Source organism: Anastrepha ludens, unplaced genomic scaffold (genome assembly GCF_028408465.1).
Source record: "Anastrepha ludens isolate Willacy unplaced genomic scaffold, idAnaLude1.1 ptg000055l, whole genome shotgun sequence".
Lineage (NCBI taxonomy): Eukaryota > Metazoa > Arthropoda > Insecta > Diptera > Tephritidae > Anastrepha > Anastrepha ludens.
This window is the reverse complement of record NW_026530039.1, coordinates 155,001-165,000: the sequence shown is the minus strand read 5'-3', so window position 1 is coordinate 165,000 and position 10,000 is coordinate 155,001. Positions and strand designations below refer to the sequence as shown.

Sequence of the window (10,000 nt, the reverse complement as noted above, 5' to 3'; positions counted from 1 at the left end):
TAGACAAGCACCTCTCATGCAAATACGCATTAAGAGGCCCATGTCCTGTAAGGAGGAATCCTAGGCTGAGGGAAAATCCAAAATCTGGATTCTCCCCGACAAAGGAAACATCCCGAATGTACTCGTACGTCACGCGACCGTTGGAACTATTGTCCCAACGGTTTTGCCACACACGAAGCATGCACTCGTTCAACAACCTTTTACACTCTAAAAACCCCCTTTCTACATCACCGTCGGATAACCATCCAACACGCAGCGGCATACAAAGCCTCCTTCTCAACCTGAAGGCAACCGCCCGTTGCACGACTAACAGGTCAAGAGGAGGCGCACCTAACAACACCTGCAACGCATCCGTACTCACTGTACGGCATACAGGCAGGCAGGCAAGCAACATAATGCGCTGACACGCCATCAGATGACGTTTGCCAACCGACTTTAAAGCCGATTCATACCATATAGCAGCGCCATAAGTGGCACAGGCCACAAATAGGCCCCGATATACCGTGCGAACCGCGCGCCGGCTAAGACCCCAGTCAAATCTGACAACGCGACGCACTTGCCCAACGATTGCCTGCAGCCGCTCCCTCAACGACACTAAGTGTGGAGTAAAACACATCCTTTCACTCATAGTTAACCCCAGGTATTTGACTTGCGTCACATACCTAATCCCTACCCCATTCAAACGAACAATCGGTGGACGACTCGGGGACAATCTGCCCTTAAGCAGCATTGTCACCGTTTTGTCCATTGATATATCCACTCCCACATCTACCCCCCAATTGTGGGTCAATGTAAGGAGCTGCCCCCCCACTCGCTCCAGTTCCTCACGCGAACGACCCTCAACCAAAATGAGAAGGTCGTCCGCATACGCACAGTGTTTACAAAGTGGCTCTAACTGCCGAAGCAGGGAGTCCATCATGAGGTTCCAAATGAAGGGACCACAGATGGATCCCTGCGGACAGCCTCGCACCACCCCAATCTCCACACTCCCGCCCACACCTACCATAGATGCTTTTCTGTCCGAAAAATAACTCCGCCATAGAGTAATTTCCGGACAACCAAGCTCCTCTAGTCGTTGTAACACACGATCCCAGCGCAAGTAATCAAATGCCCCCTTAAAGTCAATAAACATGCCAAGGACATATTTATTGACGTTTCCCCTAACTACACTCTGAACATACATCCACGCATCTTCTACACTACGTCCTTTCCTAAACCCATACTGCCTATCCGACCTAACACCCCGAGTTAGCTCCTGAAGCCGCTCAACCATAACCCTTTCCAGCACTTTTCCAAGCACCGGAAGGAGGCTGATACCACGATAAGATCGAGGATCACTCCTGATCTTATCGGGCGACTTCAAGAGTACAACAACCCTAGCAACTTTCCACTCACGTGGAAAATATCCCTCCCATATGCATTTATCATAAATGGCCTCCAAGTATTCCGGAATGAACTTCCACAAGCATTTGCACATCTCTCCGTTCAAACCATCTAAACCTGGAGACCTTTTAGACCTGACCAGGCCAAACGCATACCCCAACTCCCCAACGTCTAGTGGAGGAACAGGCACCTCTTGTGCAGGAGGAACCTGAACCTCAGCCCTTGGAAAGAACTCACCTAACAAAACATTGGCGCACTCTCTCCACGTTGTTGACACAGTGTCACCCACGCGAAGAGAGCTAGCCATCTCATTTCGACGGCCCCGACAGATCCTAAGGACCTGTCCCCAAGGGTCGTCCCTATTATCCCCCACAAATCTCCTCCACTCTTCCTCTTTCACTCTCACCAACATTTTCTTCAGTAGATAGGGACAGTAGGAATCTCGTTAATCCATTCATGCGCGTCACTAATTAGATGACGAGGCATTTGGCTACCTTAAGAGAGTCATAGTTACTCCCGCCGTTTACCCGCGCTTACTTGAATTTCTTCACTTTGACATTCAGAGCACTGGGCAGAAATCACATTGTGTCAACACCCGTTAGGGCCATCACAATGCTTTGTTTTAATTAGACAGTCGGATTCCCCAAGTCCGTGCCAGTTCTGAATTGATTGTTAATTGATAATCGTTATAATTTAAAAAGAATATATATCGAATGATATAATTCCTTAAAAATTTTAGCAAGAAAGTTCCACAATTGGCTACGTAACTACTATCCGGGGAACAAGAATCGTAATTCTCTATTTACCCAGAACGAGTACATAAACCATGGTATTGCTTCCCAATCAAGCCCGACTATCTCAATCTTCAGAGCCAATCCTTATCCCGAAGTTACGGATCTAATTTGCCGACTTCCCTTACCTACATTATTCTATCGACTAGAGACTCTTCACCTTGGAGACCAGCTGCGGATATTGGTACGGCCTGTTGAGAAGTTTGCGTGACCCCACCATAAATTTTCAAGGTCCGAGGAGAAAATATCGACACAACAGTAAATGTCATGCTCTTCTAGTCCATCTACCATATCTCTCTTCGAAAGACTTCCATGGTAGTACGACTATAAAACAGAAAAGAAAACTCTTCCGATATCTCTCGACGGCTTCTTTATGGTCGTTCCTGTTGCCAGGATGAGCACAAGGCCCATTTTTAATAACAAACGGATACTCAACAGGTTACGGAATTGGAACCGTATTCCCTTTCGTTCAAAATAATTCAAGTATTTAATTATTTTTTAATATATATATATAAATTTTATTAATATTTTTTTTTATTAAAAACTTGAAAATTTTCGGCTTTCGCCTTGAACTTAGGACCGACTAACTCGTGATCAACCACTGTTCACACGAAACCCTTCTCCACTTCAGTCCTCCAAGGTCTCATTCGATTATTTGCTACTACCACCAAGATCTGTACCAATAGCGGCTCCATGCAGGCTTACGCCAAACACTTCTAAGCACACTATTGTACCCTCCTACTCACTAAAGTTTCAAAATTTATAAATCAATCGAAATTGTTTTATAAATCATCTACTTTAGCGGTAATGTATAGGTATACAACTTAAGCGCCATCCATTTTAAGGGCTAGTTGCTTCGGCAGGTGAGTTGTTACACACTCCTTAGCGGATTACGACTTCCATGTCCACCGTCCTGCTGTTTTAAGCAACCAACGCCTTTCATGGTATCTGCATGAGTTGTTAATTTAGGCACCGTAACATTACGTTTGGTTCATCCCACAGCGCCAGTTCTGCTTACCAAAAGTGGCCCACTGGGCACATTATATCATAACCTCAACCTTCATATCAAGAAAGGTGAGGTTCTTACCCATTTAAAGTTTGAGAATAGGTTAAAATCGTTTCGACCCTAAGGCCTCTAATCATTCGCTTTACCAGATAAGATTATTTTATATAATTTTTAAATGCACCAGCTATCCTGAGGGAAACTTCGGAGGGAACCAGCTACTAGATGGTTCGATTGGTCTTTCGCCCCTATACTCAATTCTGACAATCGATTTGCACGTCAGAACTGTTTCGGTCTTCCATCAGGGTTTCCCCTGACTTCAACCTGATCAAGTATAGTTCACCATCTTTCGGGTCACAACATATATGCTCAAGGTACGCTCCAGTTAGAGGTATAAATAATAATAAATTATCATTATACATAACTATATGGAACGCCCCGGGATTGAATTAATTGACTATTTAAGAAAATAGACTAAAAATTAATCCCATTATATTTTTAAGTTAAGTTAATTATGCCATTAAGTTTAATATAACTCAATGACTTGCACATATGTTAGACTCCTTGGTCCGTGTTTCAAGACGGGTCCCGAAGGTATCCTGAATCTTTCGCATTGTTAATCATATAAATGCATACAAATAAATATTAATATCATAGATATTAAATTTTTTGTAAAATTCAAAAAATGAATTTTAGCATTATATATAATAAAATCTATCAACACTTTATCAAATCATTAGTATTTATTCTATGTTAATATGCTTAAAAAGCAAATTAATTTAAATAAACTTAATATCACCAATGATCTTTTGATAAATACTTTATTATGTTAATAGATTACAATGTCCTTATATGAAAAAAATGCACATTATTTTTAATTATTTAATGATGAATTTTTCATAATGGATATTCAGGTTCATCGGGCTTAACCTCTAAGCAGTTTCACGTACTATTTAACTCTCTATTCAGAGTTCTTTTCAACTTTCCCTCACGGTACTTGTTTACTATCGGTCTCATGGTTATATTTAGTTTTAGATGGAGTTTACCACCCACTTAGTGCTGCACTATCAAGCAACACGACTCTTTGGAAATATCTTTCTAGTAATCATTAACGTTATACGGGCCTGGCACCCTCTATGGGTAAATGGCCTCATTTAAGAAGGACTTAAATCGTTAATTTCTCATACTAGATATTAAGATATTCCATACACTGCATCTCACATTTGACATATAGACAAAGTGACTTAGTGCTGAACTATTTTCTTTTCGCTCGCCGCTACTAAGAAAATCCTTGTTAGTTTCTTTTCCTCCCCTCATTAATATGCTTAAATTCAGGGGGTAATCCCATATGAGTTGAGGTTGTTTTAAAATATTTTTTATCTTCTCACAATTTAATAAATAATTATATCATCTTTTCATCTCTATTTTTCTTTTTTCCTTTTATATAAATATATATTATAAATAATAATTATGTAAAATGAGGCAATTCTAGAATAAAAAAAATTAATTTTTATGCTAGACATTCCTCCTTTAATTACATATATAAATTAATATTTTATATATATATAAATAATATGAAAATTTTTTAAAGAGAATACTTAGATTCAAAATTTTTTTTATTTCATTTTATTTGAGAGGATTTTTTTTTTTTAAGAATATATTAATAAATAAAAAATTCATTATATATCTTTATTTTTTTGCTATTAATATTATGAATTATTTAAAATCCAATAATATACACATTTGCTTAAATTCAATTATTTTTATAAAAGAATAAGCAACTTATTTAGCATAGTCTTACAACCCTCAACCATATGTAGTCCAAGCAGTACTTTAAAATTTAATTTAATGTACATAACAGCATGGACTGCGATATGCGTTCAAAATGTCGATGTTCATGTGTCCTGCAGTTCACACGATGACGCACAGTTTGCTGCGTTCTTCATCGACCCATGAGCCAAGTGATCCACCGCTTAGAGTATTTTTTTATTTATTTTTATTTATAACAAATGTCAATTTTTTTTTGCATATATTAATTGAAAGAGTAAAATTAAATAATAATAATAATAAAATATAAATTGATTTTCTTTCAATAATATATATCAAATATATTTAACTCTAAACATTTTTATTAAGTTGCGAATGTCTTAGTTCAACAATAATACAGTGGTGGTATTTATTATGTTTGATTATTTTGTATTTTTTTAATCATTTTATTTATATATAAATATAATAATAAATATATACCACTTTTGTTATTGTGAACAAATTAACTTATCATTCAATCAAATGAATAATAAGTACAACTTTCTATTTTCATGTTTAAAGGTTTTTAAAAGAAAAAATAAGAAAAAACATTACAAAATGTACCATCATATTATATTTAATATGATATAATTGATGGATAACAAATTGAATGAAAAAGAATAAAAAGAATATGGATTCAAAATAATTATAAATTTTTCTTTTTTTTCTTTTTTTCTTTTGTTTGTTTTTGTTTTTATTTGTTTTGGCATTGTTTGTTTTTCTTACGGATATGGAACACAATAATGATCCTTCCGCAGGTTCACCTACGGAAACCTTGTTACGACTTTTACTTCCTCTAAATAATCAAGTTCGGTCAACTTTTGCGAAACAACCGTGACACACGAGGCGTCACAGTGATCACGTCCGGAGACCTCACTAAATAATTCAATCGGTAGTAGCGACGGGCGGTGTGTACAAAGGGCAGGGACTTAATCAATGCGAGTTAATAACTCGCACTTACTGGGAATTCCAAGTTCATGTGAACAGTTTCAGTTCACAATCCCAAGCATGAAAGTGGTTCAGCGGTTTACCCGGACCTCTCGGTCTAGGAAATACACGTTGATACTTTCATTGTAGCGCGCGTGCAGCCCAGGACATCTAAGGGCATCACAGACCTGTTATTGCTCAATCTCGTTACTGCTAGACGCAATTTGTCCATTTAAGAAGCTAGTGTCCTTATAATGGGACAAACCAACAGGTACGACTCCACTTATATAAACACATTCAAACACTTGTACATTCAAGATGTACGCATGAAAGAAGGCTATATAAGTTTCAACATCATAATCCTGAAAGCATCTATTTAATATATTTGAGTCTCGTTCGTTATCGGAATTAACCAGACAAATCACTCCACGAACTAAGAACGGCCATGCACCACCACCCATAGATTCGAGAAAGAGCTATCAATCTGTCTTACACGCTTATGTTCGGACCTGGTAAGTTTTCCCGTGTTGAGTCAAATTAAGCCGCAGGCTCCACTCCTGGTGGTGCCCTTCCGTCAATTCCTTTAAGTTTCAGCTTTGCAACCATACTTCCCCCGGAGCCCAAAAGCTTTGGTTTCCCGGGAAGCGACTGAGAGAGCCATAGTAGTAGCTACACCCAATTGCTAGCTGGCATCGTTTATGGTTAGAACTAGGGCGGTATCTGATCGCCTTCGAACCTCTAACTTTCGTTCTTGATTAATGAAAACATCTTTGGCAAATGCTTTCGCTTAAGTTAGTCTTACGACGGTCCAAGAATTTCACCTCTCGCGTCGTAATACTAATGCCCCCAAACTGCTTCTATTAATCATTACCTCTTGATCTAAAAACCAATGAAAGTAGAACAGAGGTCTTATTTCATTATTCCATGCACAAAATATTCAGGCATTTGGAGCCTGCTTTAAGCACTCTAATTTGTTCAAAGTAATTGTAGCGGCCCACAACAACACTCGATGAAGAGCACTGAAGTAGGTTTAAATAGGAGGAATATATAAAAAATACATTGTATTAATTATATATAAGAACTCCACCGGTAATACGCTTACATACATAAGGTAATGTACATACCACAATATATAGTTGTACTACCCGTATGAAGCACAAATTCAACTACGAACGTTTTAACCGCAACAACTTTAATATACGCTATTGGAGCTGGAATTACCGCGGCTGCTGGCACCAGACTTGCCCTCCAATAGGTCCTTGTTAAAGGATTTAAAGTGTACTCATTCCAATTACAGGGCCTCGGATATGAGTCCTGTATTGTTATTTTTCGTCACTACCTCCCCGAACTGGGAGTGGGTAATTTACGCGCCTGCTGCCTTCCTTAGATGTGGTAGCCGTTTCTCAGGCTCCCTCTCCGGAATCGAACCCTGATTCCCCGTTACCCGTTGCAACCATGGTAGTCCTAGATACTACCATCAAAAGTTGATAGGGCAGACATTTGAAAGATCTGTCGTCGGTACGGGACCATACGATCTGCAAGTTATCTAGAGTTCAACCAATTTAACGATCAAATGATCGCTTGGTTTTAGTCTAATAAAAGCACACGTTCCATAAGGTCCGTGTTTATATTGCATGTATTAGCTCTAGAATTACCACAGTTATCCAAGTAACTGTTAACGATCTATGGAACCATAACTGATATAATGAGCCTTTTGCGGTTTCACTTTTAATTTGTTTGTACTTAGACATGCATGGCTTAATCTTTGAGACAAGCATATAACTACTGGCAGGATCAACCAGAATAATATATATATTTGTTTATATATTTTTCTTTGTTTTTCATATTTGAAAATTTCATAAATTACGGTGTATATAAAAAGTAAAGGGGAAAACGCACATACAATAGAACGTAATTTTAATAACACAATTTATGTATCATCTCATCATCATCATCATTATTATTATTATTATTTATTAATAATGTGCTTTTATTTGTATAAAATATTTGTATTTTATTTGGTCTTCTTCTTTGTTGTGTTTTTCTTTCATTTTCTTTCGTTCAATGTGCGCTCCCGCCGACCCCTTTAGCTTTTCTTATCAGAATTCAAAAACCGTTTTTTATGAAAAAGAATTTTCGTTCTCTATATATATTTTGTATAAAAATATAAGAACGATATTTCTTCTTAATATTTGCCAATTTTCAAATGTATCATTTTTAATAACATTTTACTTTTTCTTCAAATGCATTTTTAATGTAATAATTTCATATATTACATAATTTTTCTCTCTGAATTGAAATTAATAATTCCATAATTCTATTTTTTAATCATAAATATATATATGATTGAAAAAATTTCTCCTTTTTTCTTTTGTTTAAAATTTAGTTTTTCTTATAATTTTTATTTGTTTTGTTTTTTTTTTTTCTTCATCTGTTTAATTTCCTGTATGTATACAAGAAACAAACAGTTGAGGATAATTTCTATGTAATGCTAGTATAGAATATAAAATTTTGAATTCAAAAATTTATTTCTATTTAAACTAACTATAGAATACCAGGAATAAAATACAATGACACCAATATGCCAAGGTTACATTCCATAATATGTTAGTATAGAATATAAATTCTTCATATATGTATATATATTCGAAAATTGTTTCTATTTAAACTAACGTATGGAAAACCATGAATAAAATCACAAATACACCAATATGCCAAGGCAACAATCAATAGTTACATTCCATAATATGTTAGTATAGAATATAAATTCTTCATATATGTATATATATTCGAAAATTGTTTCTATTTAAACTAACGTATGGAAAACTATGAATAAAATCACAAATACACCAATATGCCAAGGTAACAATCAATAGTTACATTCCATAATATGTTAGTATAGAATATAAATTCTTCATATATGTATATATATTCGAAAATTGTTTCTATTTAAACTAACGTATGGAAAACTATGAATGAAATCTCACAATACACCAATATGCCAAGGTAACAATCAATAGTTACATTCCATAATATGTTAGTATAGAATATAAATTCTTCATATATGTATATATATTCGAAAATTGTTTCTATTTAAACTAACGTATGGAAAACTATGAATGAAATCTCACAATACACCAATATGCCAAGGTAACAATCAATAGTTACATTCCATAATATGTTAGTATAGAATATAAATTCTTCATATATGTATACATATTCGAAAATTGTTTCTATTTAAACTAACGTATGGAAAACTAGGAATAAATCCACAATATCACCAGTTTAACATAACTCAAATTCGTGTTTCATATAGTTATGATTCGATTTATATGCTTCAATATCATTGGTTAGTTAAATGTTGATATTTTCATATTATTCACATGCCTTCACCGTGAGTGTTTTTTGCCATGCACACCACACATTGTGAAAAATGTATGGGAAAAATTCAATTCAATACATTTCAGTTTGATTTCATATAATTCAATTACATTTTATATATTTCAATAATACCATCAACTTAACTAAATATATATTAAAATACTAAATTATATATATGATGATATTTTCCATATATTTGAAATGTCTTTATTATAATTTATTCAGTTTATCATATGAATGTATTGTGTTAAATTTTACTTTCATACATTTAATCGAATTTAGTTTCATATAAATTCGATTCGATTTTCTTTCATATATCTCACTTGCCTTCACCGTGAGTGTTTCTGACAATGTACACAACGCATTGTGAAAAATGTATGGGCAAAATTTTGTTAAATTTTACTTTCATACATTTAATCGAATATAGTTTCATATAAATTCGATTTGATTTTCTTTCATATATATCTCACTTGACTTCACCGTGAGTGTTTCTGACAATGTACACAACGTATTGTGAAAAATGTATGGGCAAAATTTAACTTAATACAATTCAATATATTTCAAATGTTTTTCTTATATATTTATTCAGTTTATCATATGAATGTATTGTGGTAAATTTTACTTTCATACATTTAATCGAATATAGTTTCATATAAATTCGATTTGATTTTCTTTCATATATATCTCACTTGCCTTCACCGTGAGTGTT

The 10,000-nt window shown here is 35.1% G+C and overlaps 2 non-coding genes and 1 pseudogene across 2 annotated transcripts; all 3 read right to left on the bottom strand.

The window, feature by feature from the left end:
* The window catches only part of LOC128870940 (large subunit ribosomal RNA), a 6,531-nt pseudogene extending 1,992 nt beyond the window's left edge, over positions 1-4,539 (bottom strand).
* Positions 4,540-4,977: 438 nt separating this feature from the next.
* LOC128870918 (5.8S ribosomal RNA) lies at positions 4,978-5,158 on the bottom strand. The gene has a single exon (XR_008455605.1). It is a non-coding gene; the product is annotated as a 5.8S ribosomal RNA (ribosomal RNA).
* Positions 5,159-5,724: 566 nt separating this feature from the next.
* LOC128870931 (small subunit ribosomal RNA) lies at positions 5,725-7,715 on the bottom strand. The gene has a single exon (XR_008455618.1). It is a non-coding gene; the product is annotated as a small subunit ribosomal RNA (ribosomal RNA).
* Between the last annotated feature and the right edge of the window lie 2,285 nt (positions 7,716-10,000).